Genomic DNA, 18,360 nt, shown 5'->3' on the forward strand with positions numbered 1-18,360 from the left:
GCCTTTAGGCTCACTAAAAGTCCTAAAAAGTAGAATATACACATCTTCCACTTCCATTGACGAGTTTTAACTTCCTGTAAAATCGTAGAAGATAATTTATTATTATATTGACTTTTTGAGGTGTGTTCAGTTTTTCAGATGAGAGTGTGTGTGTTGCATATTAACAGAAATGGCATCCACTAAATATGTGATGACTGATCCGTAGGAAAGAATGAGAGTGCCAATATAACTTCCAGGGTCAAATTATTATAGGTAATATATTTTATGCTTAACTTAACTCTTATTTTATATATATATATATATATATATATATATATATATATATATATATATATATATATATATATATATATATATATATATATATATATATATATGTGTGTGTGTGTGTATGTATGTATGTATGTATGTATATATGTGTGTATCATTGTGTCTTTGCTCTAAGAGCACTGCTACAGATCTTAGCTACAACTGTGTGTTGTGCTGCTCACCTTGCTTCTGAAAAACAAAAAGCACATTTCTGTCCTAGTAAGCTCATACAGGAGAAGCGAACGCTGCAAGTCAAAGACTTGATGCAATCTGCAGGGATTACTTAGATAGAAAACTTTTTAACCAATCTGTATGTATGATTTGATAGAATTGACTTTGTGAGGTGCCTTGAGATGGTACGTGTTGTGACATGGCGCAACATAAATAAACTGAATCTAATTGAATTTCCTGGCTTTTTGAAGGCCCCTACCCACAGTGGAATCTATGTAAACAGTAACATTCACAGCCCAACCCTCCAGGTGTTCTCCTGGATGTTGTCAGAAAAAAACCGTGATAAACAACAATAAAAAGTAGTTTATGTAAACTCTGGAAAGGTGAAATATATGCATTTGGATTATCATTCATATGCTCAGAAAAAAGTGCCAAAAAAGCTAAATCTAAAAACCATAAAATTGTCTTTGTCTAGTGCTTTCTAGTGGGAATGTCTGAGATTTCCATTTAATCCATATGGGTAAAAGTACAAAGACATGTTTTATCTTACCAGCTATACTAACACATAAATAAAATATTAAATACAAAATGGAAAGGTATCTGTAGGATTTGACAAGGACTGATACTCTGCATACTCAAATACAAAAAAATCTATTCAATCACAAATGGAAAGTAAAAGTTTTAGCCCAACCTGTGAATATAAATGGTACATGAGTGCATTGATGTAGCTTTTAATTTGCATCACTCTCTTACTCATGCAGAAACAGCAGCATGCTACAGTGCTGGCCTTACCATTTAAGGTTCAGCACGCTAAAACACTTCATCGTGTGGACAGCCATGTTTGCCCTCAACGCAACAGCCATCCATTACCAGGAGCTTTTGATATACATAGCGTAGGCAATCAAGTTACTGTAGGGTGTTACACAGTGTATTGTTTTAGAATAGCAAACCATTTTACCTTATATCACAACTATGTGACATACCTGAGACTGCAAAAGAATCTGTAAAACAAACCAGGTTGGCAGCAGCGGTAAAATCAAATATGTAACATATCCATCTCAGCAACTTGATTCCATGTCCTGAGTTCTAGTGTGTAACTCAAAACTTAGTGACTTTAAGAAAAAATCTACCACCTTAAACAAGGTCACATTTATGACACATACATTCATGGTGAGAAAATTCATTAAAAAGTAAGAAAATTAATTACAATATACATTATTGAGGCTTGTATTTTTCATAATTATGTGGGACAGAGAAGAGCCATATCAACTGATAAAAGCAATTAGAAACATCAATAGTCTAATGATGAAATTGATTACTGCTGGGTGAGACTTCAGAGGACTTTCAGTCACCGAGAAATTGCATTCAAATATAAAACAGAAGTGATCCGGCTAAATTCCCAGGCATACAGCTGCTGTTACAGCCTTATCTGTGTCCTCCTCTGTGTTTATCTGCACAACCCACCTGCAGTTTAAAGATAGAGAGGCATCCATTAACTGAGACAATTTGGTTACTGAGATGAGGAGAAGGTTGAGAGGACACTGTAATAAATAAATAGGCTCTGTATTACTGGCCCAGATCTTTTGAAATCATACTTTTTGAGACTGGAATGAAGGAGGTAAATGCCTCAAATCAGGCACTTGTTAGCAGCTAGCCGTTGCTGTTACAACCAAAGAAAAAATACATCCTTTATTATTTAATACTTTGTCTACTGGAAAGTATCTTAATTTTTTATCTTAAAACTAAAATTTAATAGCTGTCACAGCTCATTAGCTTTTTTTTATTTTCTATGCAATGATGCAACCATGCCTCTTCTAAAATTAGCATTTTTAATAACTTCTACCACCCAAAATCCCAGTTTATCCCTGATGGGTCATGTAAAAGGGATATATTAATGTTAATTTTGCTACAGTTGCCTATTCTTCTACAATTACAATGTAATAAAGCAAAACACACTGTATTTTTTCATGGTGGCAAGTTCCAAAACCTGTAGACATGTCAACATATTTATTGGTGCATCTAAAATAACTTAGAATATAATTGAAAATATACCTATTGCAGGTGTTTAAACCTAAAAGGAAAGCTGATATTGCAGGGTTCATTACACATAGTGATAAATTTAACGTTATGGTTTTTATTTTTGTTAATTTTTATAATTATGTCTTACAGCTAATGAAAATACAAAAATTAGTTTCTCGGAAAACTATAATATAACATGAAACCAACAAAAGAAACACTTTTCAAAGAGAAGTGTCAACCTGCTGAAAAAACAGGTCCATGTGGTGTACAGTAGATGCTCTTAGTACTTTGCCAGGGCTCCTTTTGCATTATTTACGGATTTAATGCAGTGCGGCATAAAGGCAATCAACCTGTGTTATTGCTGATAGGTTAAGGAAGCACTGGTTCCTAATAGCCTTCAACTTGTCTGCATTATTGGCTCTGGTGTCTCTCCTACTTCTCAACAGTTCTCCATGATTGTATTTGGGTAGGTCAGGCCATTTTTTCGGCTGTTTAATCAGAGTAAAACTCTTGCCTGTGGTTACTTTGAACTTGAGTAAACACATTGGACCAACAGCAGCAGATGACGTAGCTCCCCAATACTTCCCTAACCGGAAATTTCTCACTGGACAGCAGGAAATTTGGATTATGTACATCTGCATTCTTCATGCCAATTCTGTGGCCTTAATTGAAGTAAAATAAAAGCAACATTTTGGACAACTGGACAGTAGTTTAGTCCTTTTTTTCTGCTGTTGCCTCTTGTTTGGCGGACTGGCTAAACACAAGGGAAGGAACTGTTTTAACCCATGTCCTGGATATGTTTGTGAGAGCTGGCTTGTTGCTTGAAAGCAGCACGTTCTGTAAAGACCTTATATATTAAACATTATACAAATCTATAGACTATATGAATTTCATTTTATGAGTGTAATTACTGAAGTAAATTAAAATTCAGATTTTTTATTTGTACCTACTCTATACTGAAATTGTAACAAAACAAAAGCAATTTGTAGCATTTACAAATAGACCTTAAGCTGTCTTCAGTTCTATTCAATTTTATATATATCGCACCAATTCACAACATATGTCATCTCAAGGCACTTTACAAAATCAAAGTCAATCAAATCACACAGATTGGTCAAAAGGTTTCCTATTTAAAGAAACCAGCAGATTGCATTGAGTCTTGACAAGCAGCATTCACTCCTCCTGAAAGAGCGTGGAGCCACAGGGACAGTCATTGTGCAAAGCCATGGACAATGCAGCAATCCCTGATACTGAGCATGCATAAAGCGACGGTGGAGAGAAAAACTCCCCTTTAACAGGAATAAAAAACCTCCAGCAGAACCAGGCTCAGTGTGAACGGCCATCTGCCATAACCAACTGGGGGTTAGAGAAGACAGAGCAGAGACACAAAAAACAGAGAGAGCATTGATCCAGGAATCCTTTCTATGTTTTATTTTTATTTTTTATTTTATTTTATTTAATAATGTTATATGGTAATGGCAGATGATCTGCCTCTCTGAATGGTGTCACAGCTAACAATATGGCAGACCAGGAGTACCTACTATGAAGAAATAAAAATGACAGAACAAAAGATTAAAAGCTGAAATAACAATAAACAATGCAAATTGAAGAACAGTAGGAGACCTCAGCAGAGTGAGAGACATTCTGTAGATTTCGACGTCTTCCAGCAGCATAACTACAGAGATAGCTCAGGATGACATAAGCCACTGTAACCATAAGCTTTGTCAAAAAATAAAGTTTTAAGCATGTTATTAAAAGTAGACAGGGTGTCTCCCTCACGGACAAAACTGCCAGTTGGATCTGCCTCCCATTCTACTTTTAGAGACTGTAGGAACCTTCTGTCACATTATATATATATATATATATATATATATATATATATATATATATATATATATATATATATATATATATATATATATATATATATATATATATATATATATATAATTTAAATCCCTGTTCAGTTTGATGCATAAAATACACAGATATTTAATCTAGTCTGCTTAATTTAACATAAAAGCATTACATTTAAAATGATGTGTAACAAACAACTGTTTCACATTTTGCAACCCTATCGCATTAGAACTAAATTATGTTTAAGGTAAGTGAAACTATTTCAATCTCCATATGTTTTAAACATAATAAGAAAAGCCTCACTGACGTGCCAGGTGAAATTATTATTCATATCATCTTTATGAATAACAAATGCATCTGAAGATTTCACTTAATAAATCCCAATTACATGAGTCTAAAATTTAATTTACTTGTTGGTCTTCAGTCACTAACACCGCAGGTGCTCCCTGCTGCAGGATGATATAATTTCTATTATGAGATGAGTGATTAGTGAGTGAAGGTTCCCTGCACTGTTGTGGCAAAGGGAGAAAGTGCCCTTGAGTGTGAGGAGTGATCTCAGTGCACTTGACACAAAAATGAAAAGCTATTATGTATGTAATGTTCATTCTGTTTGCATGATTATGTAACATTTTAAGTTAAAGTGTGTTCCATGAGTGTCTGCATGGTGCAAATGGAAACGAAAAGGCTGTGATCCTAAGGTTGGATGTTTTGGCAGCAAAAACCAGGAAAAATACAAAAAACACCATCATGCAACTATTGTTACTTTTGCAAAACAATAATAAAAACAAATAAATGAAGGGAGGCTAGAGTAATTTCATAACTATTATGATAGGCTGGAATAGTGTCTATGAAAAAACCCTGTGCACTCCTTTATAGATAGAAAAAAAAAAAAAGATTTGATGATGCTTTAGTGTGGCAAATATGTTATATTGTGATGAAGAATATAATTTAAAATGCATGTGTCTATGAGAGTTGGGTCCAAAGGAGATGGTAAGACAAAAAAAAATATTAGTCAGTATCCCCCAGTCCTCAATATAATTATGTACCCAAAAAGGCTATAATGAGATCTTGTGTCGTCTGATCTCATGATATTAAAGATGGCATATCATCTAAAATCCACTTTTTTAGCCCTTATATAAATTTTGTTGTATATTTGGCTTCAGAAATGCTGAATGCAGGTGCTATGTAGATCTCTTTATATTTTCCAAGTTGTTCAGTTTTCTCTGTTCTCTATTATGTTTTTTGAACAATTACATCACAGTATTTGCTGCAGAACTAGCTAAACTGCTATGGTCATGGACGTCTAGCTAACCAGTTTTGTAGATCCACCATTTTTATTTGTTTTGTCATTTTGTAGTCCAAACTGAAGGATGCCAAATATAAAAGTGCATAAGAAAAAATGTTCGGTTGTTTGGTGTGTGTTGACCCACACAATTCATTACAGCATATGACAATGGCTGAACGGGGTGGAGTGGATTGCTCTGCGACCTGAAGGGGGGCGGGCAGGGTGTAAAGAGCCTCAATTAAGGTTTAAAAGAGACAGTACTAAAATGAGTTGCTCTCAAATGAACCTCAGAACAGGGGCAAAATAGGGCTATTGAGAAACAATAATGGGGAATCCAGGCTAAAGCACTGCAGTTCCACTTTATATATGCCACAACTAGATGATTTAAATGTGGAGATGAGGAACTTGGAAAAAAAATATTTAAATGAAAATACCGCAATATTTCTCTTCAAAGTGTAGTCTGTTTTGGTTTTTCAGCTGATGTCTGCATGTAACCTTCTTTAAAGTGACACCCATTTGCATTTAAGTGTGAGACTCTTATTTTGCTTTGCCTCATTATGTTCTCACAAACTGCTCACCAGGCTTGCTGATGAAGAAAAGATAGGAAGCACTGAGAATAATGCAACTGGCTAACTTTTGGTCACCATGGATACTGAAGTTGGAGGTAGGGATTTTTCAGCCTGTTTTTTTTTTTTTTTTTTTCAGGGGGGGGGGGGGGGGGGGGGGGCTGTTTGTGAAATATTTACTTAGACAAAAGAAGACATTCTAAATCTTCAGAAAAGTTTATCAAAAAGCTTGTCCCAGGATTGCGCACCATCTTATCTTGTAAACTGGATTTATTGTCACAGTCCTTGCCCCCTCATAGATGCAGAGAAAAGTATAAATAAATGTTCTAACACAAAGCCAGGTAACTAATGAAATTTGTAATTATAGTTAGTGGCTGTTATGCATAGTCATTTTGTATTTTGATTGTTGAATTCCGTCCGTCTACGTGAAGCACTGTGATCTTTGACTGAGAAAGATGCTTTATAAATAAAATTACTACTATGTTTTTTTGTTTTGTTTTTTTTTTTGTTTTTGGTCTGATGTAGCGCCTTTTAATTTAAGATCGCCATTCAATCAATCAGGTGCTTCTGAGTTAATTTCCCTAATTGCCTAGATCTTACCCATTTACATGATGGATTGAAGTACTTATTTTGAGTAAGCTCACACTTCTTAAAATTATAGACTAAATTAAATGAGAAACAAAACAGCATGCCCTCATGTTGGTAATAACACTAAATAAAATAAGCAAAATGTTATGGACGGCTAGATAAAACAGTCCATTACTAAAGGTTGCATTTTACCTTGGCAGGTTTATGTGCATCCACATGATCCCACTTTCTAAATTTAATTTACTGTACATTTGTAGGTAATTGCTCCTGTCCAATTTCTATTCAACCTGTAGTCACAATTGGATTTAGACTGTCTACTCTTAATCCCTTTTGTGTGAAAGCCATGTTTGTATAACAACCAAATAAGCTCAACAATAAATTAAAAATTAAAGTAGAATCACAGTTCTTGCTAAAGTGTTAAACATCTTCTCAGTGACAGGAAAAGGAAATGATCAGTTTAGATTATAAAGGTTTAATAAACTAATTAGTTGACATTCGGATGGATTAAGAGCCATATCAATCCCCACAGTTCAGGAACAACCAATTAAACTTAAGGAAATCTAAGAAACACAAACAGCCCAAAACTAGTTAAGACTTGTTCTCTTCCTAAAATGTTGCCAGCAATGTCTATTTAAAAAGACATGATTGTCAATCATTATCCATAATTAATGTGATTAAGGTGACTAAGGAAGCACGTTCTTTGATAATTGCTTAGGTTTTGCCTTTTTTTTTCTTCTTTTCCACTATATCACACTTAGATTTCTCCAAGAATATGTTAACTAATTAAAGAGGATATGGATTTTTAGAAGAGGAAAAAAAAAACAATTATTACTTATTCAGATGCAAGAAAGTATACACTCTGAAGGGGGGGAAAAAAATCAGCAAACATATGCGTAAAACTACAATAAAATGGAGCCAGATATCCCATTCCGATTAGGTTGAAAATTTAGACAATGTTTTTGGAGAGTATGCTGCACACATATGAAAACAGATAAATAATGTACAAAGGTCTAAGGCAGGGTTAGACAAATACTGAATTAGTCAATTTATTCAGACACTGCATCTAATGTCAACAAAGCCTGGTAGCCCACTAAATCTCCCACTTTCTCAGATGGGAAAGTCAGAGCCAGATCTAAAATGCTCTAATCCCACAGCCTTAGTCATCTCATGACCACACCATAATTCCCTAAACCCATACTGAGCCAAGTGCATGACTGCTCTGCATCTGTTTAGCATCAACAATGACCTGCGCATGTCACAAGGCACGCTGCTCTGCACAATAAAAACCACTTAACCACATGGTCTTAAACACATGCAGCTTATACAATACAAAGGATTGCTTTTGACTTTAAGTAATCTGTCAGTTCAATAGCTGACTTTCACCCCATTTAATCACAGCACAGCCGTGACTGTCACAAGGTTCTGTCTTGGGGTTTTAACACGTAAAGGAATTATCATTCTTAAAATACCGACAAAAAGACTTACGAAGAGAAAGAATTTTTTTTTTTTCAAAAAACACAGAAGCCATTTCAGTAAATCACAAAAACAAAGACATAAAAAGATTACATTTTTCTACACTGCTTTCCAAGGTCAGTGCAACTGCACACAAGCAACCGTTTTCAAATAAATATTTATGTGGCTGCTGCACTGTGCCATATAGTTTTGTAGTATAGCCTGCATGTTCAAATAACTAAATCTCTTCTATTATAAAGCATTTTCAATGCTGTGAACCCACCACCGATTAAAAGTATGTTTAAATGGCAATTTCCTGGAACATCATTTGACTGTTTCAAATGCCCAGAGGCACCCTGTAATGACCCATATAAAAGAGAGAAAAAAAAAAAAATCAAACAAAATAAGAACAAAACGGCAGAATATACCACCGTTTATTTGGATCATAATTGGGAAAATTAAGCCATTGTAGAGATGCGTTCCAATTTCAAAATCCCACTTTTATGGGAACCATATCAACCATAGTAAATGATTCATATCTAGCTCTCTTCTTTGTTTTAATTAAAACTCAGATTTCTAATTTTATGTGCATGTTCTGATCACATTCCAGCCGTTGGCACAGAGTCGCAAACACAACATTTTTAAATGATTGGTATTGGGAGTTCCTGACAAAACTCAGCAAATTAAATATGTTTTTGGTCTATTGTGGGATGTCGAACATGATCTTAAAATTGAATCACATAAATGTTTTTTTTTTTTATTGTGATAAGGTTGAAAGTGACAACATGACGTAGTTAAAACAATTATGTGTCATATAATGATTAAAGTCAGTGCCCTGCAAAGATGAATGCTGCAGCAAAAATAGGTTGGCCCCTATTTAACATGCAATAATTACATTAAATAATTTTTAAAAATATATGGATATGCATCTATATTCTAAATGTATTCATATTTGTTGATGAATTGTTTTATTTCTCATTTGCAACAGTGGTGACAGTTCTCACTGTTCCAACAGCAGAAGTGTCAATTTTAACCAGTCAATCAAACATCACCATGTAAAGATAATCACTGTTCCTATTCTAATCATTTATACCATGACAACAATGGACAATGCAAGGTGTCTGACTCTCATGAGGTAACGTCCTCAGAGCAGTGAAATGTTTTGTTTTATTTCAAAGTACACAAAGTAGTGAGTAGTACATAAAGCTTGAAATGCTTTATTATCAAAAACATTTCTGTATACTGTTAAATATACTGTACTGTTAGATTAGATGAAGCCATAATTCCATGGATCCCTATTTAACAATGATAAAAGTGTATAACAAAGTGCCATATGGAGACAACTTAGGTATTACACAATAACCTACTTAGTTTAGTTTGGTTTATTTTAACATGGGAGAAAAAGACACAGAATCACTCTCTTTATAGTAAAATGTAAAGGAAGGTTACCAAAAGCCCTCGAGGGGCTTAAAAAGTTATAACCTCCTTGTAAAATTTGGAAGTCTTTGACCATTAATTAAAAACATGCATATTGTATGTAGATACATAGTTACACTATACAATAGCTTTAAAAGGAGATGCCGTAAGGGAAAAGACAGATATTCATAATGAAATATTTTACATTGTTTTTAAACTGATTTTGTGACAGCTTAGTAAAGGCTGTTTTGTTTTGCAAAAGTAACAATAGTTGCATCATGGTGTTTTTGAATAAGTTGCCTGCTTATTCAAATAAGAAAAAAGTGCCAAATATTTCTTATCGCCTAAACATTCTTGGGTTCTTCTGAAACTTCTGCGTTCCTCTGGTCTGTAGAGTCGACTAGATTGAAACAGTAAACTGATTCCCCACTTCTTTACACTTAGCTACTTCTTTTACCAAGAGTACTTCTTGTTACTCCTTGCAGCAGTGAGTAACTCCTTGTTTTTCAAAGCACTGTTGTAAAATTCTGAAGTCTGGTCAAAATTAAGAGTGATCAGAAGTTCACTCTTCAGGAGCTCCACGGAGCACCTATTCCTGCAGTCACTACATTTGTTGGTCATTCTTGAAAACAGTCTTTCCACATGTCCACTGGAGGCTGGGTTGCTGAGGATGTATTATCTATGTTTTCTTGTCCTTGCTGTAAGGAGAATTTCCCTAAGGGGACACAATAAAGTGATACTTGACTTGCTTCTGCCTTTGTTCTGTCCCTGCCTTTGTTCTGTTGCATAGCCTAATTACTTGTATCACCTGGTGTAATTCCAGGATAAAGATGGCAAATAAGCCATTATGCTAGTACCAATGAGAAGAAGCAGGAAATGTATGCTTGGGGGATATAATTAAAAAGGGTAATAAGGTAACAATTAACTATCTGAAACAAAAGTATAACATTCCTAAGTTTTTAAATATTTTCATCTTAGACGCTCTTTCCTCAATATTGAAATCTGGTACTGACCCAGAAAACTGAAATTCAAAAACTAGTACTTCAGGAGCCTATGTATAAAATAAACAAAGCATCGGTCTTTTATCACCTCTTATGGAAAGACTAACACATCTGAAGTGGAAGCAGTCAAATGTGCATGGCAAAGAGATATTGGGGAAACACTCACAGAACAAGCAATGACATGGAGTTATATCTGGTTCAATTTCTCTTGCAGACATGCACCAGACATGGCTTATTAATTACAAGATCCTCAACTCATGTTACTGGACACCAAGCAGAATTACTTACCAAAAATTGAGGAATGATGAGCTAGTGTTGCCAGAAGGAATCTGGAACAATGCTACACATGCCTTATGAATGTAATATGATTAAAGGTCTGAGGGTGGGTGGCCGGGACACCTGCCCCCTTACTATTTTATTGGGAGTGGGGGGGGGGGGGGGGGTGAATGCCTAAAATAGTGGTAGAAAAATCTCTGACAACTGCAGATACACTAGTTATTGTGGAACATATTGAAGCTATACATGATTTAGGTGGCATTGCAGGATAATGTGGGATATTAAGGCTCTCTTGCTGAGAACCCTAGCTGAGCCAAAATAATCTTCTGTCAAGCAAAATAAAAACTGTAGAGTCTGCAGCATCCCAAAAACTATTTGTGAGTGTGAATTATTACTGATGACATTTCAGGTTGTTCTATGTGAATATACCCAGTTTTCAAGCAATTACATGGGATTGATTCATTAAATTTTACTGAAATATTAGACTGGGACACTGCATCGGCTGATATGTACTGTTGGATTTCTCATTCTGTCTCTCTTTTACATCAATCAGTAAAGATTATTGAAAGTTCAAGATTTGCTACATAATATTATCTCAATTTTATTTATTTTTTTGCAATTTATTATCAGTTAGGTCCTTCTATGCTCTCACCGGGGAACATGAGCTGATGGTGTCAATGCTCTATAAGTAATTCACTCTCTCTGGTTGTGAGTCTTTGAAATTTTAGAAAGCTAGCACCATAGGAAAGATGAAAAGAGTTCAAACATTTCTTGCAAACTCTGTTTACTGGAAGATTTAACTGTTTTGATGTCCTTGTATTGAGATTTGCTGTTCTCCTCAGTGGCCCTTTTTTGTCCCTTTTGAAATATCACCTTGAAATATCATCATTCAATCATATAACATCATTTTTACTGCAAAAATGTAATTCATTGCATTAAACAGATTGCAAATAATCTCTGGTCTGCACAAGTATGTTTAATGGCACGGTGTTGATTACAGTGTCACACACTCTAATGTAATGATGACGCATACCTTTTAGAAGGGTGAGCCGACACCGATGTGCGCTACAAGATTTGAAGCATTTGCTCAAAATAATTTCTGCAGTAGTGACAGGATTCACAGATGCAGTGCCAGCAAGCCTCCAGTCAACACAGCTGGAACCCAACCAGCTTGAATAAAGTCACAACAAACAAATAAATAATGCAAATGGCCTCAGTTCAACTTTCAATTAGAGTTTGTATTGCTCAGCTCCGCTTGATGCGAAGAAATAAACTCAATACCAAGTAAACTAATTATTCGCCAAAGTCAAAGCCGATACCATTTGTTCTTCAAGCCAGGCTTGTGACATTTCAGGTATTTCCACTGAAATTCTTTGTTCTTAGTGCTTAGCTCCCCCGCCCCCCAAGATCAATATCCCCTATAGGTTAATCAAGGAGATAAGACACTGATTTCAGCTTTATACAAATCCTGTGCCTTATTCATCCTTTCTTCTATTTAGCTTTATTTAAGAGGACTTGCCATTTGTGTTGGGATAGTTATTTAATACAATATTCCATTCTGCAAGTACAGTGATGAGGCTATAGAAATGAACCTGGTTTTAATCAAGTGAATGAGGAAAACTTATGATCACAAGAAAAATATATCTTAATTGTTCAATTAGTTGTTGTACTATAGGAGCACTGGTATACAGGATGTGCCCTATGACTAATATATATGAAGACATATGTTGAGTAAAAGTGAAACACATCAGTAGGAGGACAAGAGAAGGAAACAAAACATAAACTAATAGTGAAGAAAAAAGCACCCCTCCCAAGGAGTAACCACATTAGATTAAAATAGAAATTTTCCAACATCACTGCCAACATCTGGTATTGGTTCCACACCGTCATTTTCATTATCACAATAGCATGATATACTAGCTCACTGCTAATGGTTACCATTTGCATTCCATTTGCTTCATTCCTCTACAGGTGGTGGAGATGAAATGCAGAGTTTACTACCTCTGATATCTGACGCAGAGCTGCTGATCTGATAATGGTGGTCATGCTGTGCAGTATCTGCCCTTCCCCACATGGGAAACAGAGAGGTTGGCAGTAAATCATAACGCAGGCTTACAACCCACAGCAGCTCTTCTTAATGTGTGAAATACCATCAGTGGAAACTGAAACACCACGACAAGGTGGGGGGAAAAAAAAGAGAGAAAGCACACAGCAGTTGTGCCTGTCTCCTCAGCTTCTCACTATGCACTGGGGTCCAAATCATTTCAGGCATCACTACCCACGAGTCTCTTATCAAATAATACTGAAAAGCTGTCCAAAAGTTTCCGTTGTGCATACGAATGAAATCATGTTTGCCGGGCGATTATTAAGTTATGACAGAGATGTGCTGTGGGAAAATATTATTTTTCTTTTCATGAAATCCCACTTTAATAATTCATTTTGGGCTGTTTTTTTTTTTTTTTTTTTTACTTCTCTGAAGGTGAAAACATATCTGGTTGTCTAGGATATGCTTACAATGCACTAGGAAATCAGTGGACACACAATACATCAGTGCTACCATGCTTCCATTTCAAACAACATGGTGTGGTGTGCATGATGTTACTGATTGGGCAGGACATAAAATTAGCAAATTTCAGTATTGGGGTTGAAAAACTAAGTCAGGGGAGGACCAGAGATGTAAGAGCAATTTTAAAGGAAACAGGGGGGTTGCAATGGTTGGGGTTCTGGATCCCAACTATAGTCGTCCTTGGGCAAGAGGCAGCGTGCACCCAAGCTCACGACTCAATCACAGGACAAACCAGATCTACACATGGTGAAAAATCATGCATATACAAGCTCTTAACAATCAGGGCAATTTTAGAAAAAACATGCGTACTTTTAAACTGTGAGATGAAGACAGAGGACCTGGGTAGAACCTATGTACGCAACGGTGAATGTCCAAACTTCATTCAGAAAGAATCCAGTTGTTATTCAAACCCAGGGCCTTCCGCTGCAAAGCAACAGCCCTAACAAGTGTGACACACTGCAGCCACAGGACCATTCATATACAGCTGTAATTGATGTTCTATGAAGGAAATTGTGTAATACTAAGCAACAGCTGTCTAAATGGCTCATCTTTGAAAATGATGTAACTGTTACTGTACATCAAATTTAGGCTGCAAGTGCAGTACGATGATTAGTCTCACATTGACAGACATCTATACTGTCAAACACATGACAGTCTTTGCTCATCCTTCATTATTGAGTATAACATGCACTCTTCCTTTGCAGGATAATCCAGGATATCTAATTCCTTCAGGTTTACTTTAGGTATTGGAGTATTTTATAATCCATTCAGGGGGCTCTAATACTTAAACAGTCCTTTTTAGTTGCCTGTACTTCATCATAATTATAAAGATCGTATATGAGATGTACCTGTCCTAAAGTCCATAACAACCATAATGGTATTTTTTTTATTCTTTTTTTGCAGGGATGAGAAAAATGTATTTTCAAAGCTTGTCAAAAAATGTTCTTATAAGCAAACAGCACCCTGCACAAACAAATGCAAAGTTTAGATTCCTGATTTTTGTCACAAGGGATGCATGTATTGGATTTTGTTAAAACTAGAAGCCAGAATCTGGTTTATAATCCAGCACTTGAAACTTTCTACACACGTTACAGTGTTAACAACATCGACACAAGCAGGAACCTTTGGCTGCAGTGGAGCTTCAGCTAAAATCAGTGACTGTTTGAGGAGAAACTGAATTAACAAAATATGTCCTGAAGTAATTTTTGCAATGACAGTTCAATTATAGTTAACATCGCTTCAAGCTATTTTGTAGGCCAACAAACGCACTAAAGAACTTAATTGAAAACTTAGTTATTTACATTTAATCTCATAATTTAAGATACACAATTATATTTTTCCCTTGAGGATATTTATAAAAAAAAACTATAGAGGTAATTTAAACATGCTAATCCTTTGATTTGTAAGCTTAATGACCAACATAGCTGTGGTATATTACACTGTACACCTTAACATCTGTTTCAGCAGTTTGAGCTGTCTGCTGAGTTCACTTTTATTAAAAAGTGAATCTTTAGTTTTCATACAAGACCTTTATGGTTTAATTTTCTGAAAATTGAACTATAAAGGCATTTCTCAAGAGAAACACTAAGGATACTTTGTTGCAAAGAAAGGTAACATCCTGTATCGATGGAAACCAGCACCAGGGAAATCAGGACTAGGAGGAGAATGAGCAACAACGGCCTGAAAACCCACTCCTTGGTGGTGCTGGTTGAACCTTGTACGTCGGCTGTCATGTCTATTGATGTGGTGGTGGTTCAAAGCATAGCTGACAACCAGACTCAGCTCGGACATGTGCCTTTAATGGAGCACATCTTCTCTGATTTGAACCTGTATCTGCTGATCACCATCATTTTAGTGTCTCTGATCTTTCTGCTGACTTAACAGTAGCTTAAGGTGCGCTTAAAAGTCTTTCTTAATGCTTTTATACATTTTAAGGTTTAAAAATCCAACAGTGGATGTTCACTTATATGTGTTAAAATATGATACTATTGCAATTAGACTCATGTATCAAAATAAGTCTATAGAAATCTTTGCTTTATTACTATATGTTTCAACATGAAACATTTACAGCCAGATGACGCAGCATCATCGATTTTTATGAAGAACAGGAGGTCTCACAAACTTGTCTTTGCTTCATGGTACAGCATTGCAATTCACAAGAAGCTTTAACTTTTCAACTAAATAATAATATAAATATAAATAATATAAATAAAAAAAATCGTAAACAATGGACCAATAAATTTTACTTTAACCAATGTTTTGGGCAAAACTGTGACCAAAGGAGAGGGGACAATGGCCACTTTCTACAAATTTGTATATGTAGCTTATGTTTTTATGAATATGAATAGAAGCCAGAAAACAATTAGCTTTAATTAGTTGCAAATGTGTGTACTTATTAATTTACACTCGTTGTATTAGTATTATGCCCTTTGTATGGTTTAGTATGCATATTGTATCTCTGAACTTTTACATTTCATAGTAAGCCTTCATACATTTATGTCAAGTAAAAGCAGAAAAAGGCAATATGATTAAATATTTGTAAACAACATCCCTCTCATTTTTTTAGTTTTTTAAGTCAATAATTGTGATAACCCTGTCTCATTTGTTATTTATATCTACATCAAAAAGTACTTAAATCTGTGTTTGTTATGTACATTGGGATATATAGTATTTCTAATTTTATAATGGTCACAATATCCCTGTACACTATATCAATATGCAAACAACTGCTTGGACTGTAATAAATATTAGCTCTCTGTGCCAGCAATATATTTGTTGATTATTATTTATGCTTAAGGACATTAAGCTGTTCTTGTACTGTCATTAAGAAACTGCATTCATGTTGTTTCATTGCTAAAACAGCCAATGTAACGAGATTGTGATGGACATTTTTTTCTCCCTATAACTGAATAGATTAGACACTATTTGGAGTCTGTATTTGCAATAAAGTCAAAGCAGAAATATATTAACACCGTTTAGTTAAGCATGTATCTATTGCCATAATATTGCCATTGCGACATTCACCAACATGAAATATACGGAAGGTTAAAGGGTACAATATTAAATAAATAATATATCATAAAACATATAAATGTAAATAGATCATTAAATAAAAAAAAATGTACCATGAAATAATGAAATGTAAAATGAAAAAATGAAATGCAGAATTAAATAAATAAATGCACCATAAAAATGTCGCGTTAAATTATTAACTGTATCATTAAAAAAGAATTACATTTAATCATTTAATGTTTAATGAAATTACACATTTAATTAAAAAGCCATATTTAATTATGTAATTTAATTTTGCATTTTATGATTTAATGGTACATTAAATTGTTTAATGATGTGTTAAACAAATAAATTAATAAACTCAATTATTCAATGAACATTTAATGGTACATTTATTTATTTAATTTTACATTTCCTTATCTTATTTTACATTTCATTATTTCATGGCATATTTATTTATGTCATGGTACATTTAATATTACATTTAATGATTTAATGGGACATATATTGGTACATTTATTAATTTCATTCTACATTTGATTATTTCATTTTACATTTCATTATTCCATGGCAAGTTACGTTATTTCATGATATATTTATTTATTTAATATTGTCCCCTTTAACCCTCCATATTTGCATAGCCATTGTTGCCATAACTACAATTTTGTTTTTGACTTTATTTGGTGTCCAACATTATCAGTCTCTACCATCTGACCACCCTTTTCAAAACTTTCAAGAAGCGTCCCTGCTGCTGAACACGTCTGTTTTTCCTCCGTAACAGAGTTTGCTGGCTTTAGAACACTTCCAGGAAAAGTTACTTCGCATGATGTTTTTGACAGTAAACAGGCAAGATGCAGGAATAGCTATTCCAATTTCTTTAAACAGATAAAAAGAACACACTCCTCCTTATTCTAACGCAAATGTTTTAAAAAACAGCCCGAGTTATTGTCAGTATACAGTACGTGAATCCAAACACTAATTTCATGCAGGTATTAATGGAATATCATCCTTTGATAATCCACAGAGAGCGCTGATGCTTTCATTTAGTGTCTGAACACTTCTGCCTCCAGGAATGAGAGTTATGGGGAACCTGACAAACGGGTTCATCATAACACGGCTGAAGATTTAGGACCCACCGCTGAGAGTGCTGGTAACGATGCAAGCCTCCAAAACAAGCACCTATTCAGTGGGTTAAAAGCCCATTTCAACAGCCTCGCGATTAAATGCAGACTTTATCTAACGTTCGCCGTTTAAGAAGAAGAAGAAGAAAAAAAATATGCCTCTTACCATGTTTAAACTTCAGAAGTATCCTCTGGCAAAGTACAGCTACAATAAATAACTGCAGGCGACGCAGCAACAGCCTCCACACGGGAGCTCATCAGCGCTTTGCAGCCACCGTGTCCTGAGCCCGAAACCAAGGAGACTCGGTAACATTACACCGGGCTGCTGTGCGCGGTCTCTAACGCTGGTACAGCCGCACGGATGGAGTAACCCGCTCTCTCTGTCCGTCTCAGTTGACATGACGTGTGCGCCAGGTAATCTCATTACAGCGGTCAGGAAAGGTGAGCCCGGTTAAAGCTGCGCTGCCCCTCCCACCGACGCGTCCGCCTGAAATGCTCCAGCCTACCTCGTGGAGCGAAAGATTATATTCAACGGAGTGTGTCACAGGGCGTCTCTGCATGTGATGGCCGGGAAGTCGTCAAAATCCGCTCACATAAAAGTCAAAATCCCTAACTTTCACTACTACTAGTGACATCCGAGCGTCAGAATGCGAGCTTCTTGCTGACAGCTGTCAATTATTTCCGAGTTAAAGCCATTAGCGGGGTCCGCCTGTTCCAGCTG

General features: G+C 35.4%; 1 long non-coding RNA gene across 1 annotated transcript in view; it reads right to left on the reverse strand.

Annotated features, from left to right (window-relative positions):
* LOC118557012 overlaps positions 1 to 18,122 on the reverse strand; it is a 39,361-nt gene extending 21,239 nt beyond the window's left edge. The window contains exon 1 of the long non-coding RNA XR_004927540.1: positions 17,806 to 18,122. This is a non-coding gene — a long non-coding RNA (uncharacterized LOC118557012). The remainder of the gene's footprint in view (positions 1 to 17,805) is intronic.
* Positions 18,123 to 18,360: the final 238 nt, after the last annotated feature.

The sequence above is a fragment of the Fundulus heteroclitus genome, chromosome 22 (genome assembly GCF_011125445.2).
Source record: "Fundulus heteroclitus isolate FHET01 chromosome 22, MU-UCD_Fhet_4.1, whole genome shotgun sequence".
Taxonomy (NCBI): domain Eukaryota; kingdom Metazoa; phylum Chordata; class Actinopteri; order Cyprinodontiformes; family Fundulidae; genus Fundulus; species Fundulus heteroclitus.